At 43.5% G+C, this 15,398-nt stretch overlaps 1 protein-coding gene across 3 annotated transcripts in view; it reads left to right on the forward strand.

Moving 5' to 3' along the window:
* TRAPPC8 (trafficking protein particle complex 8) overlaps window positions 1–15,398 on the forward strand; it is a 392,175-nt gene that overhangs the window by 150,632 nt on the left and 226,145 nt on the right. The gene's annotated exons all lie outside the window — the stretch shown is intronic.

Below are 15,398 nucleotides of genomic sequence, written 5' to 3' on the forward strand. Positions count from 1 at the left end.
TGCTGAAATCTCTGTTAAGACTTACTCCAGCCCATCTACACCCTCCCAGCCATTGAAGTCCTCCCCTGCCCATCCTCCTCCAAACGGCCATGCACAGACACAGACCGTACAAGTCTGCCCAGTAACTGGCCTAGTTCAATCTTTAATATTATTTTCTGATTCTAAATCTTCTGTGTTCATCCCACGCTTCTTTGAACTCAGTCACAGTTTTACTCTCCACCACCTCTCTCGGGAGCGCATTCCAGGCATCCACCACCCTCTCCGTAAAGTAGAATTTCCTAACATTGCCCCTGAATCTACCACCCCTCAACCTCAAATTATGTCCTCTGGTTTTACCATTTTCCTTTCTCTGGAAAAGATTTTGTTCTACGTTAATACCCTTTAAGTATTTGAACGTCTGAATCATATCTCCCCTGTCTCTCCTTTCCTCTAGGGTATACATATTCAGGGCTTCCAGTCTCTCCTCATACGTCTTCTGGCACAAGCCTCCTATCATTTTCGTCGCCCTCCTCTGGACCGCCTCAAGTCTTCTTACGTCTTTCGCCAGATACGGTCTCCAAAACTGAACACAATACTCCAAGTGGGGCCTCACCAATGACCTGTACAGGGGCATCAACACCTTCTTCCTTCTACTGACTACGCCTCTCTTTATACAGCCCAGAATCCTTCTGGCAGCAGCCACTGCCTTGTCACACTGTTTTTTCGCCTTTAGATCTTCGGACACTATCACCCCAAGGTCCCTCTCCCCGTCCGTGCATATCAGCTTCTCTCCTCCCAGCATATACGGTTCCTTCCTATTATTAATCCCCAAATGCATTACTCTGCATTTCTTTGCATTGAATTTTAGTTGCCAGGCATTAGACCATTCCTCTAACTTTTGCAGATCCTTTTTCATATTTTCCACTCCCTCTTCGGTGTCTACTCTGTTACAAATCTTGGTATCATCTGCAAAAAGGCACACTTTTCCTTCTAACCCTTCAGCAATGTCACTTACATACATATTGAACAGGATTGGCCCCAGCACCGAACCCTGAGGGACTCCACTAGTCACCTTTCCTTCCTTCGAGCGACTTCCATTAACCACCACCCTCTGGCGTCTGTCCGACAGCCAGTTTCTGACCCAGTTCACTACTTTGGGTCCTAACTTCAGCCCTTCAAGTTTGTTCAACAGCCTCTTATGAGGAACTGTATCAAAGGCTTTGCTGAAATCCAAGTAAATTACATCTAGCATATGTCCTCGATCCAGCTCTCTGGTCACCCAATCAAAAAATTCAATCAGGTTCGTTTGGCACGATTTACCTTTTATAAAGCCATGTTGCCTCGGATCCTGTAACCCATTAGATTCAAGGAAATACACTATCCTTTCTTTCAGCAACACTTCCATTATTTTTCCAACAACTGAAGTGAGGCTCACTGGCCTGTAGTTTCCTGCTTCATCCCTGTGACCACTTTTATGAATAGGGACCACATCCGCTCTCCTCCAATCCCCAGGAATCACTCCCGTCTCCAGAGATTTGTTGAACAAGTCTTTAATAGGACTCGCCAGAACCTCTCTGAGCTCCCTTAGTATCCTGGGATGGATCCCGTCTGGTCCCATCGCTTTGTCCACCTTCAGTTTTTCAAGTTGCTCATAAACACCCTCCTCCGTGAACGGCGCAGAATCTACTCCATTTTCTCGTGTAACTTTGCCAGACAATCTCGGTCCTTCTCCAGGATTTTCTTCTGTGAACACAGAACAGAAGTATTTGTTTAACACATTTGCTTTCTCCTCATCACTCTCCACATATTTGTTCCCAGCATCTTTCAGCCTAGCAATTCCATTTTTTATCTTCCTCCTTTCACTAATATATCTGAAAAAATTTTTATCTCCCTGTTTTACATTTTTAGCCATTTGTTCTTCCGCCTGTGCCTTCGCCAAACGTATCTCTCTCTTGGCTTCTTTCAGTTTCACCCTGTAGTCCTTTCTGCTCTCCTCTTCTTGGGTTTTTTTATATTTCATGAACGCCAACTCTTTCGCCTTTATTTTCTCAGCCACTAGGTTGGAGAACCATATCGGCTTCCTTTTTCTCTTGTTTTTATTGATTTTCTTCACATAAAGGTCCGTAGCCATTTTTATCGCTCCTTTCAGCTTAGACCACTGTCTTTCCACTTCTCTTATGTCCTCCCATCCTAACAGCTCTTTCTTCAGGTACTTTCCCATTGCATTAAAGTCCGTACGTTTGAAATCTAGGACTTTAAGTATCGTGCGGCCGCTCTCCACTTTAGCCGTTATATCAAACCAAACCGTTTGATGATCGCTACTACCCAGGTGAGCACCCACTCGAACATTAGAGATACTCTCTCCATTTGTGAGGACCAGATCCAATATCGCTTTTTCCCTTGTGGGTTCCGTCACCATTTGTCTGAGCAGAGCCTCTTGAAAGGCATCCACAATCTCCCTACTTCTTTCCGATTCCGCAGACGGAACATTCCAGTCCGCATCCGGCAGGTTGAAATCTCCCAACAGCAGAACCTCCTCTTTCCTTCCAAACTTTTGGATATCCACAATCAGATCCTTATCAATTTGCTGCGATTGAGTCGGAGGTCTGTAGACTACACCCACGTAGATAGAAGTTCCATCTTCTCTTTTCAGAGCAATCCATATCGCTTCTTCCTCTCCCCAGGTCCCTTGCATTTCGGTCGCTTGGATATTGATCTTTACATAGAGAGCTACTCCTCCACCTTTATGACCATCTCTGTCCTTCCTAAAAAGATTATATCCCGGTATGTTTGCATCCCATCCATGTGATTCACTGAACCATGTCTCTGTGATAGCAACAATATCTAGATCTGCCTCTAATATCAGGCATTTCTTCTTGCGTATCCCTGTAAGTGCCTGGTTAGGTACTTGGGTGTTAAATATACATTTTATTCTCCAGAACATTTGAAACAGTTTCTAGATAAAGAAAATCGTCAAGGAGTGATTGGAAAGGGGATTGTTTAGATTAATTTAGTCGTTAATTCACGCTAAGCCCTTTCCTTAATTGATTATGTAATTAATTTCTCCTTATATATACGCTGACTACCCCCATTATTATTGTGGTCTAAGAAAGGACATTAAGATCTGGATATTATATAATTTTTACTTTGAATAATTTTTTTTCCTGTGTTTCATTCAGCAAGATTTATTCTTGTGTTTATAATTGAAAGTTATAAATAAATAAATAAAAGCAGTTACATATATCTAGGGCAAAACCGCTGCACTGGCTTGTAACACTGAGGACCCAAAGGCGGAGTCCCCCCTTGCCACTACAGTCACTCTGTAAAACTTGGAAAATGTATTTAGAGTGGACCAAGATGTTGCCCTACAAATTTTCTGAGAGGAGACCACTCTAGCTTCTGCCCATGATGAAGCCAAGGATCCTGTTGAATCGGAACATTTAGGGAGACCCAAAAGAGAGGTTTCAAAAATGGTGAAAGAAAGCCAAGAATGCTTAAGAGGGAAGAAGAGTTAAAGATATCAAGTTATCCCTGTCATCTCAGCAGCTGTTATACTTTTTTCCTCCATGGCCTATGATAGGAAGGATCTTCCATAGGATCGCAAGCCACAGAGAAAAGTCATTTTCGTTGCTCCAGATTGGCCATGCAACAGATCTAGTTTGTCTTCAAACAGGTCCCAAGCTGCAAGTGCAACTGGACCTCCTATCTCAGGGACCAGTGGTCATAGGAGATACAGATTGCTTTGCTCTTATGGCATAGCTCTTGAGCATGAGGTGTTAGTATGCAAGGGATATTCAGAGGTGGCTATTGCTACTCTGCTCAGATCTAAATAGCCTTCCTCCAGGCTGGCCTTGGCAAGGAACTCACAGTGCTATCCCTTAAGAGTCCATGTAGCAGCACTCTCTTGTTTTAGGGCTTGAGACCAAAGAACTACACTGGCATCTCATCCAGACAGCCAAATCCTAAAGGGAGCACTGCGTATCAGGCCCCTGGTGAGACCTCCAGTCCCTTCTAGGTCTTAGTTTGGCTCCATATGAGCTACTGCAGGAAACATCCTTGATGGATCTGACGCTCAAAACGTTTTTTCTGGTGGCTATTACCTCAGTGAGACCCTTTCTTGTAGAGAGCCTTTCCTCAAATTTACTGAAGCTGGAATCTCTATGCCCACTGTTCCATCCTTTTTGCTGAAGATTGTTTTGGCATTCCATGTCAATCAGGAAGTCAGATTGCCAGCGTTTCAGTCCACAGGTTCCAAGAAAAACCTTATTCCGAAGAAGTTGGATGTTTTAAGAGTGCTTCTCCGATATTTTGAGGTCACCAGTGAGTTCAGGCTATCTGACCATCTTTTTATGCTTACAAATCCAGCTAGATGCAGTGCGCTCGCTTCCAAGGCCACGATTTCCTGATAGATCCGTAGGGCCATTTTGTCAGCATATATTGTCTGTGTGGCATAACTACAGCGCTGAAAAATTACAGCAATCAAACAGCAGGTATGTAGAACGGGAATTTCCGCAGTTGCCAGATCTTAACTTCTTCCTGCTCTCAGCTCACACGCCGCCGCTATCTTGACTGCCTACTCATGGAACTGCTTTTATACATCCTGTCCATCCAGAATGACACACCTGTTGCACTAGAAAAAGAAATTAGGTTCTTCAAGTTTATTTAAAATTTCTTATACTGCCCAATCAAGCCTTCTAGGCGGTGTACAAAAACGCTAAAACAATGTGCTAAATAAAATACATTGTAAACAAAAACAAACCAGGAGTAGTAACAATTTTTAAAGACATTGACAAACATAAGAACATAAAAATTGCCGTTGCTGGGTCAGACCAGTGATCCATCGTGCCCAGCAGTCCGTTCACGCGGCGGCCCCCAGGTCAAAGACCAGTGCTCTAAATGAGTCCAGTCTCACCTGCGTACGTTCCAGTTTAGCAGGAACTTGTCCAACTTTGTCTTCAATCCCTGGAGGGTGTTTTCCCCTATAACAGACTCTGGAAGAACGTTCCAGTTTTCTACCACTCTCTGGGTGAAGAAGAACTTCCTTACGTTTGTAAGGAATCTATCCCCTTTCAACTTTAGAGAGTGCCCTCTCGTTCTCCCTACCTTGGAGAGGGTGAACAATCTTTCTTTATCTGCTAAGTTTATTCCCTTCAGTATTTTGAATATTTCAATTATGTCCCTTCTCAGTCTCCTCTTTTCAAGGGAGAAGAGGCCCAGTTTCTCCAATCTCTCACTGTACGGTAACTCCTCCAGCCCCTTAACCATTTTAGTCGCTCTTCTCTGGACCCTTTCGAGTAGTACCTTGTCCTTCTTCATGTATGGTGACCAGTTCTGGACGCAGTACTCCAGGTGAAGGCTCGCAATTTCCCGAAGTAGTCGTTCATGTGGAACCTTGCCGAACGCCTTCTGAAAATCCAGATATACAATGTCAACTGGGTCACTCTTGTCAATCTGCCTGTTTACTCCCTCGAAGAAATCCAGCAAGTTCATCAAACAAGATCTGCCTTTGCTGAAACTGTGCTGGCTGGTCCTCATCAGACCATGTCCGTCAAGGTGATCAATGATGCGGTCCTTTATCAGCGCCTCTACCATCTTTCCCGATACAAATGGGAACAAAAGGGAAGGAAGAGTTAGAATACAACTGATAGAGAGAAAGAGAACATGCAAGGGGAAGAGTAACAAAGGGAAGGGGGGGGGCTGAAGGTAAAAACCTTTCTTTGATCTAAGTCGCCCTTAAAAGGACAGTTTATGTTACAAAAGCATCGAGAAAGAGAAATGTCTTTAACTTCACCTTAAAGTTGGCAAGAGTTGATTTTTCATGTAAGTGATTTGGGATACTATTCCAGAGAAGAGGGGACACTAACAGAGAAAATTGTAGTCCTCGTGCTTATATGTTTCAATGAGGGGATGGTAAGAAGGTTGTGGGCTGTAGATCTTAAAGTCCTTGTTTGATTATAGGGGATAAGTAGATTATTAATGAATTCTGGCTGGTTATTTTCTCTGGTTTTAAAAGTTAGTAGGAGAATTGGTAACCAATGAGCTTTTATGTAAAAGAGGGGAAACGTGGTTGTATTTTTTTTGCATTAAATATAATTTTTACTGCAGTGTTTTGTACTATTTGGAGTCTTCTTATTCCCTTTTTTGTTATGCGGTTGAGGAGGGTGTTGCAGTAATCTATACATGAAATAACAAGGGAGTGGATTAAAATGTTCAGGGATACGGGCTCTAACAATTTTACTAAAGCTTTTAACATGTGGAGTCAATAGAAGCAGCATTGGACCACTGAACTAATATGTAAGTGATAAGTAAATTTACCTTGCTACTATCTTTTCTAGTAAATAGGTATGTCATTCTGGACCCCCTACCCTGTCAATTTCTTGTGCCTGCGTACTGTCTCACTTAGAATGTTTGAATCTGAACTTGTCAGTTGGATGCCAGTCAGACCTTAAGAGTACGAAGAATAGTCTATTGCTAGGCCACTTTGGGTATTATTTGCACGCCATTAATGTTTCTCTTTGGCACGATTGTTTCACTGTTTTGATTGTTCAATGTTTAACATGTTAGTTATCATTTCAGAGCAGAACAGACTTGTTTTTTGGGAAGATTCTCCATACCCTCCTTCACTGGTGTTTCTAGAAGGGGCTATCGCCTGCTTTGGAACTAAACTGAAGAGGGCAGCAGAGCCCTCTGATGAAGTAGGAGGGATTCAAAAGCCAGAGTGGATTCCTTCTGCACGGCTCGTGGGCACTGTGATATTACCCATCTGTCCAGAATGACAAACCAATACCTAGAAAAGATATTAGCAAAGTAAGATCCTAATCTCTTTTTTTTTATTTAGCGTTATTAGACATACGCAGCACTATATACAGTACATTCTATGCAGGTAAAGGGGTATAGTAGATGGGAAGGGGCCTAATGAAATTAGTGAAAGGTGAGGGGTGGGACAGGGCAGGTGTGGGAGGGACAAAGGGCAAGGGTAGGTGTCCTGGGTTTTTTTTTTTGTCTTCACAAATATGGTAACCCTAATCAGTGTCCAAATATCAGGATCTAGGGGTGGAATTTCTTGTAAACCTTTGGAATACACATCGTTACACCAGTTTAAGAACCCTTAGAATGGCAAAAAAAGTATTTGTGCAGATTCCGGGGATATTTGTTAAACTTTAGTTTATTTTCATTCTGCTAGACCAGTCAGACCAATAGGTTGTGTTCACCTACCAGGAGATGGAGTCAGAGAAGCTGAACTCTTCCACTGACATCACAGCATAAGGAGTGATGCAGCTTGGGGCTAGTCATTTTTTCTTGGCCTCCAGCAGATGGTGCAGGTTGGACTGGTGCAGCAGGATTTCTTCAAGCAAGCCTACTCCCCAGGGTATAGTTCATATTCTGTACCTTAGAGTTTGAGTCCTATGGCTGTGTTTCACTCCCAAGGACCAGTTACAGACCTTTTCCTTGGCTGAGTGTAGATGCTTTTTTTTCTCCATTTTCTCTGAGCTGTGGCTTTTTTGCTCAGTGAGAAGTACTGGCAGAAGGTCCATGTGGCTTCTGCTTGTAGAGGCAAGCTCTTTTATTATGGGGTTGTGCTAGTGGTGCTGGAGGTGTCTGGACCCTCTGCAGAGTCAAATTTTAGGAGTGGGTCAGCCATACAGTCTACTTCTCGTTCGGTGGGTTCTGCCTTAGATTTAACAGTTTTGACAGTAAAAGCATCCATATTTTCTCCAGAGTGTTGTATAGTTTTATGTTGCCATAATTAAACCCTGTTTCGAGAGTTAGAGGACTAGGAAATCAGTCATACCCACGTGTGGCCTAAGGATCCTATTTTGTTTTGTTCTGTCCTCACAGAGTGCTCATGGAGGGTACTCTTGGACGTTCAGAGCCTGATCCAAATAGCTACGTCATAACCCAAGGTCTGCAGAGAGAGCAGACAGTGTTGGGTCCATGTAATCTGAACTCTGGGAAGCAATTTAGCTTTACTCATAAACTATGGAGTTGGAGACACAAGAACTTTAATCTCATCTGTCTTCATCCTAGAGGACACCTGAAATGAATGTGAGGACAAAGGATGCAAACCTCTCTTACCCCCTCTGTCAGGGGACTCCTCAGAGCTAGGAAAGTTCTTTCCTCCTATGGAGAATTCTCCTTATGGGGGTTTTTTTTTGTGTGGACAAGAGAAATCTGCATTTCTTGTTGACCAATTGGTTTCTGCTTTACTTTTTGAAGTCAGCCCAAGAGGAAGCCTCACTTGAGTATTCCATCTTAAAAGGGATGCAGTATTCCTCACTTTTCCATTACTTAGGGTGCTATGCTAAATAATGTTGGTAGAATGGGAAGTGCTGGATTTTGTCCTCTGTGACCTGATGAGGTAAACAGACTAGTTGTCTCTCTTCTTGGGGGAGAATCTGGACCATCATTTGGTTATCAGTGCTCTACAGTGATGCCAAAGACCACAATCCTAGATTTAGAGGGGTGGAGGAGGATACCCATAACTGGAAGATGGAGATGCTCCTTAAGCAGGCCTTAGGGCATGGCACTAGGGGTGCAGGGAGCATTACAATATTCACTCTTTAGCTTCTCAATATCTCTCCCTATATTCCTCCATGCGAACTCCATTCATTGGGCAAGCCTCTCTTATCTGTACCCTTCTCTTCTACAGCCAACTCCATACTATGTTCTTTTTCTCTTGCTGCACTACACACCTGGAACAAACTGCCTGAGTCATTACGTCAAGCTCTGTCCCTGGCAGTATTCAAATCCACTTCTTTAAGGTTGCTTTTAACTCTTAACCCCACTTGCTGGTAAAGCACCCATGCCAGCCTGAGAAACTCCCTACCTGTCCTTTTGTTTGTTGATTAGATTGTATGCTCTACTGAGCAGGGACTGTCTCTTGAATGTTTTCATCTACAACACTGCATATGTCTAACAGCGCTGTAGAAATGGCCCAAGCTGTTTTGCATTGGTCTCGGTAGCTACTACCTTTAAGTTAGAACATAAGAGTTTCCGTACTGGGATAGACCAAAGGTCCATCAAGCCCAGTATCCAACAGTGGCCAACCCAGGTCACAAATACCTGGAAAAATCCCAAAGAGTAAAACATATTTTATATTGCTAATCCTGAGAATAGGTTGTGGATTTTCTCAAGTCTGTCATAATGGCTTATAGACTTTTCTATTAGTTATCTTGTTGGAAACAGCCTTTTTTGTTTGATACTTTTTATGACCTTATCTGCATCTGCTCCTGACCTTATCTGCATCTGCTCCTGCTTTGTTGTCTCCTTAGTTGTGGGCTGCCAGCGATGTGGCTCCTCATTGATCAGCACACACACAGCTTCTAAGATGTGCTTGAGTAAGCTGCCTTTTCAGGGATTCTTGTTGTATGGGGAAGATTGAACAAACTGGTGAAGGACTTTGGAAAGGTTGGGCCACAGAGGCTCCCAGAAGGTAAGGGTAGTTCCTCCTCTAGGGTTTTGAGTGGCAAAGTACATTCCAAGGATTGGGGCCAATATTGAGCTTGCAAAAAGCCTACTGGATCTTCCTCTTCAGGATTGAAGGGTGAGGGGCCTTAGGTCTTTCATGGAGTAAGGAAGTTGAAGACAATTTAAAACCACTTCTGTCTTCCTATACCCTAAGGCAGGGGTAGGGAACTTCGGTCCTCGAGAGCCGTATTCCAGTCGGGTTTTCAGGATTTCCCCAATGAATATGCATGAGATCTATTTGCATGCACTGCTTTCAATGCATATTCATTGGGGAAATCCTGAAAACCCGACTGGAATACGGCTCTTGAGGACCGGAGTTCCCTACCCCTTCCCTAAGGAAACCCCAATGAGATTCATGTGGGGGTAGGGCGCAGGTGAGGGGAAGCTATGCTTGTTCCACTAGTCGGTGTTGCAGGTTGTGCAAGAGGGCTATGCTCTGAAGTATTTGAACCAGTCTCAGACATCTTTATGGTGTCTCTTGCAGCACAGCATTAGAGGTGCACAATGTAGATTATTTTCTAGCACTTGTTACTGGGAGCCATGGAGCCTGTCCACAACTATGATCAGATTCATGGGCATTTCTTTTATTTTGTGGTTCCAAAGAAAGGGTGCACAGTTTGTCCAGTTTGGGATCTGAAGGAAGTAAATGCCTTCCTAAAAGTAGCACATTTTATGGATGGGGAAGTCATTTTTTTTATTCCACAGGAGGTGGTTTCTGGCGTACCTGGATCTAGCTGTGGCCCATATTCCTATCTGGGACAATCACAAGCGTTACTTTAGGTTCTGTGTTCTGGGGCAATACTTTAGGGCCCTGCCTTTCGATTCAGCAACGGTCCCATGACCTTTACAAAATCATGGTGGCAGTAGCTATCTTAATCCACAGGTAAGGAATTTGTATGCATCCCTACCTGTATCATTGATTTGATAGGGGCTGATTTAGAGGCAGACAACTTGGCTAGTGCAGTTGGAGCACTTCAACTAGTGGTGATTTATGCCAAAAGTCACCTGAGCCCATTGCAAGTAGAGTACCTTGACATCTGCTTTGTCCCCCGATGGGCTGGTTTTCCTTACTCCACAATGTGTTAAGAAGATTCATGCTTAGAGAAGGCTATATGCCTAGTTGGTTCCCAGGGCTTAGAATTTTCTTCAGCTTCTGGGCTTTATGATGGCAACCTTGGAAGTTGTTCCTTGGATGAAGATATACATGCAGCTGTTCCAGAGGACACTGCTGAGCTGGGTGCCCAAGTCTGAGGATTGAGGTTTTGTTTTTGAAGATGTGAATAAACATGTGATAAAGGTCAGCCATTTGAATCGGGGATTGGGACTTGCATACTGCCTTTTTGTAGTTTTACAACCAAACTCAAAGCAGTTTACAAACAGGTACTTCAAGCATTTTCCCTATCTGTCCTGGTGGGCTCACAATCTTATTTAATATACCTGAGACAGTGGAAGATTAAGTAATTTGCCCAGGATCACAAGGAGCAGCAGGGGGTTTGAACCCACAACCTCCGTGTGCTGAGAATGTAGCTTTAAGCACTACGCCACACTTTCCTTCAAGTGTATCTGGATTTTCAAAAGGCATTTGACGAAGTACCTCATGAAAGACTCCTGAGGAAATTAGAAAGTCATAGTATAGGACACAGTTCTTCAACCGCCGGTCCGCGGACCGGTGTCGGTCCGCAGAAAATTCCTGCCGGTCCGCGGAGGGCCGGCGAGATCGACGCCGTTAAATTTCCTGCCCCGGTGGTGTTCGCGGAAATCTTCTGTTCCTCCCAGCCTCGGGAGATCAAGACAGGCTGCCGACGTCGGGCATTCCCTCTGTGAGTCTCGCCTATGTGGAAACAGAAAGTTGAAACAAAATAGGCGGGACTCAGAGAGGAAAGGTCCTGACGTCGGCAGCCTGTCTTGATCGCTGCCCCTGCCGAGTCACCGAAGAGGGCTGCGGGGAAAGTGTAGGTAGAAAGGAGATGGTCAGTGTGCGTGGGAAGGGGGGGTCAGCGTGTGGATTGGGGCCATCAGCAGCGTCTGTGCTGAGAGTTTGCCCACGTGCAGGATGTGGCGGGTAGGGGCCTCCGGCTCGTCTTGGGCGGCAGAGCCTGCGGTGCAAAGCTGTTTTTGCCGGCTTGGGGGGGTCGCGAATGTGCAGGGAGCCTTCAACAGTGGCTGTCTCCACTCCTAGCAGCTCTGTACTTACCAGGGCAGTGATTCACTTCGGCAACTTCCCCTTTCCTCAGAGGCGGCAACGGACCCAAGGCTGCCTAAAGAAATCACTGCTGCAGGCAAGTACTGACAGCTGCTGGAAGGAGAGGAAGCCACTGTTGGAGGCTGGGAAGCTGCTGGATAAAGGGAGAGCTGCTACTGCACCTGGAGGGAGGTAGAAGGAGAGATGCTGCTGGGATGGGAAGAGGGAAAGGGATGGGAAGAGAGCTACTGTTGGATAGGGGAAAAAGGAAAAAAGTAAGGAAACGGCTGGCAGGGAGATTACAGGAGGGTAAAGGGGGTCAGGGTGGAATGGAGAGATCAGATGAGAGAAAGGGGAGAGAGAGGAATGAGAAAGTAGAGAGAGATTGATGCTGGAAAGGGGGTCAGCAGAGAAATGAGAGAGGGATAAAGATGCTAGATCTGGTGTAGGAGAGATAAAAATGAAGAAAGCAATGAAGCTGGAATGAATGATGTAAAAAGGAGAGAGGAGGCACATTCTGGATGAAAAGGGCAGAGGGGCATAGAAAGAAGTCAGATACATATGGAAGGGGGAGAGGGCAGACAGTGGATGGAACGGGCAGACGCTGGAAGGAAAAGAGTGAAAAGAAGATGAAAGCAGAGACCACAAAAGGTAGAAAAAAATCATTTTATTTCTATTTTGTCATTACAATATATCAGATTTGAAATATATATCCTGTTAGAGACATAACTGTGGACTGCAAAGCCTAACACTATTCCTGTCATGTGTTGACTGCAGTATTCTGTTAGCATGATATTTCTGTGTAGCATTCTGTAATAATTTGGCTTGTTCAGTTTTCTTGATAGTAGAGGGGATATATGTGAAGGGGAGAGGAGACAGGGGTTTTGTTGGTCCTTGCTCTGAATATTTATATTTATAAAATGACAATTGTACAGAATATTGTTTCTTTTTATACTTTAATAAAATACGTTCAATATGAAATCATAACTGAGGCTTGTGCAGATGGGATCAGATGGTTTGTGGGGATTGAGCTTGCGGAGACGGGGCAGAAATGTGTTTTTTTATTTCGGTCTTAGTAGTTTGCCGGTCCACAAAATAATTCTTTTATTTCTGCCGGTCCACGGGTGTAAAAAGGTTGAAAAACACTGGTATAGGAGGTAATGTCCTATATAGATTAAGAACTGATTAAAAGATAGAAAACAGAGAGTAGGGTAAATGTTCAGTATTCTCAACAGAGAAGGATAAATAACGTGGTTTCCTAGGGGTCTGTGCTGCTTTTTTACCTATTTATCATTGACTTAAAGATGGGAATAACTAGTGAGATAATTAAAATTTGCTGATGACACAAAGTTGTGCAAATTTGTCAAGTCGCAAGAGGACTGTGAAAAATTACAAGAGGACCTTGCGAGACTGGGCATCAAAATGACAGATGACGCTTAATGTGAGCAAGTACATTACATTACATTACTGGCTTATATTCCGCCTGTACCTTGCAGTTCTAAGCGGATTACATCAGAAAGATAGCTGGACATTTCCAGGAAGAGAAATACAATTAAAGAAGTTGGACCTAGTACAACAAAAAAGATAGCTGGACTTTTCCAGTAAAAGGAATACAATTGAAGGCGTAAGGTCTAAAGCAATTTTGATGAGATGATTCTAAGAGGGGAAAAGGGAGGGATTAGGACGTTTGGGTGAATTTCTTGAATAGTAGGGTCTTGATTTCTTTGTGGAAAGCCTTGAGGTCAGTTGAAGCTGTCAGTAGGTTGGTGATGGTGGGATCCAATTTAGCTGCATGTGTTGCTAGTAAGTTGTCATACATCTTTTTGCGTTTAGTTCCTTTAAAAGGGGGGTAGGAGAAAGGGGATTGGGTTCTCCTCTGTCTGGTTGAGAGGTTCCTGTTTAGACAGTTGTTTAGGTGGGTGGGTGACGTTCCGTTTAATGTTTTGAATAACATGCAGTATAGTTTGAATTGGATGCGGGCTTGTATTGGAAGCCAGTGTGAGTCTAGGAAGGCGTTGGTGATGTGGTCAAATTTTCCAAGGGAATAGATCATTCTGAGGGAAGTGTTCTGCACGGTCTGTAGTTGTTTTATTAGGTAGGTGGGACAGGAAAGGTAGAGGATATTGCAATAATCCAATAGACTTAGGACTAGGTATTGGACTATGAGTCTGACTTGTTCTTTTTCAAAGAATTTTCTGATTTTGCGAAGGTTGCGCATGGTGAAGAATGCTTTTTGTGTGATTTTGTTGATTTGCACCTGTAGAGTGCAACCTCTGTCTACTGTTACTCCAAGGAGTTTGAGAGTGGGTTGTAAGGGATATTTGGTGGTTTTTATTTCTAGCTCAGTTATAGAAGGGGTTTTGTCCTTTTCAAGCAGTAGAAATTTAGTTTTATCTGGGTTGAGCTTCAGTTTGTGTTCTGTCATCCATTTTTCCACTGCTTCTAGAGTTTTTTCCAGGATGCCTGATTTGGTGGGGTCTTGTGTGTCAAAGGGGAGGAGTATGGTGATATCGTCCGCATAGCTGAATGAAGTTACTTTGAGTTTGTCTAACAGGGTACCGAGGGAGGAAATGTAAAGATTGAAGAGCATGGGTGACAGTGGGGACCTTGGGGTACTCCGCAGGGATTGGTCCAAGGCTCTGATATAAGATCCTTTGTTTACAAAGTGATGCATGTGGGGAAAGAGGAACCCAAACTATAGATACGTGATGCAAGGTTCCATATTAGGAGTCGCCACCTAGGAAAAGGATCTAGGTGTCATTGTTGAGGATACAATGAAGCCGTCAGCTCAGTGTGCAGCGGTGGTGACTAAGAAAGCAAAAAGAATGTTAGGAATTATTAGGAAAGGAATGGAAAACAAAGATGAAAATGTTATGATGCCTTTGTATTGTTCTATAGAGCGGCTGCACCTCGAATACTATGTGCAAGTCTAGTCACCACATCTCAAAAAAAGATATAGTAGAATTAGATAAGGTACAGAGTAGGACGATGAAAATGATAAAAAGGATGGGGCGACTTCCCTATGAGGAAAAGCTAAAGCAGCTAGGGCTCTGCAGCCTGGAGAAGAAGCATTTCAGGGAAGATATGATAGAGGTATATAAAATACTGAATGGAGTGGAGCAAGTGAATTTGAGTTGCTTGTTTACGCTTTCCAAAAATACTGGATCTAGGGGGCATGTAATGAAGCTATTAAGAAGTAGATTTAAAACAAACTGGAGAAAATATTTATTCGTTCAATATGTAATTAAACTCTGGAATTCGTTGCCAGAGAAGGTGGTGAAAGCAGTTAACTTAGGGTTTTAAAACGGTTTGGATAACTTCCTAAAAGAGAAGTCCATAAACCATTATTAAGATGGAATTTAGGAAAATCTACTGCTTATTCCTAGGATAAGCAGCATAAAATATGTTTTACACTTTGGAATCTTGTGAAGTGTTTGTGACCTGGGTTGGCCACTGTTGGATACAATATACTGGACTTGATGGACCTGTGGTCTTTCCCATTATGGCTGTTTTTTTGTTCTTATGTCTTCTTCTGTCACTCAAGAGTCAGCTGGATTAGTAGAAGATCCCAATTAGAGAATGACACGGTGACAAAATTCATCACCGTTCCTGTCCCCGCGGATAACTGCGGGAAATAATCTCATGTCATTTTCTAGTGTTTATTTCAACCTCAGTCCTTCTACACCAGCATTCTTCAAAGCAAAGCTTGTGGGTCAGTGGTTGTGGCCATTCATACTCTGATTCTTCCCTCTCTCCTTAAAGAATGACA

The sequence above is a fragment of the Geotrypetes seraphini genome, chromosome 2, assembly GCF_902459505.1.
Source record: "Geotrypetes seraphini chromosome 2, aGeoSer1.1, whole genome shotgun sequence".
NCBI classification, from domain to species: domain Eukaryota; kingdom Metazoa; phylum Chordata; class Amphibia; order Gymnophiona; family Dermophiidae; genus Geotrypetes; species Geotrypetes seraphini.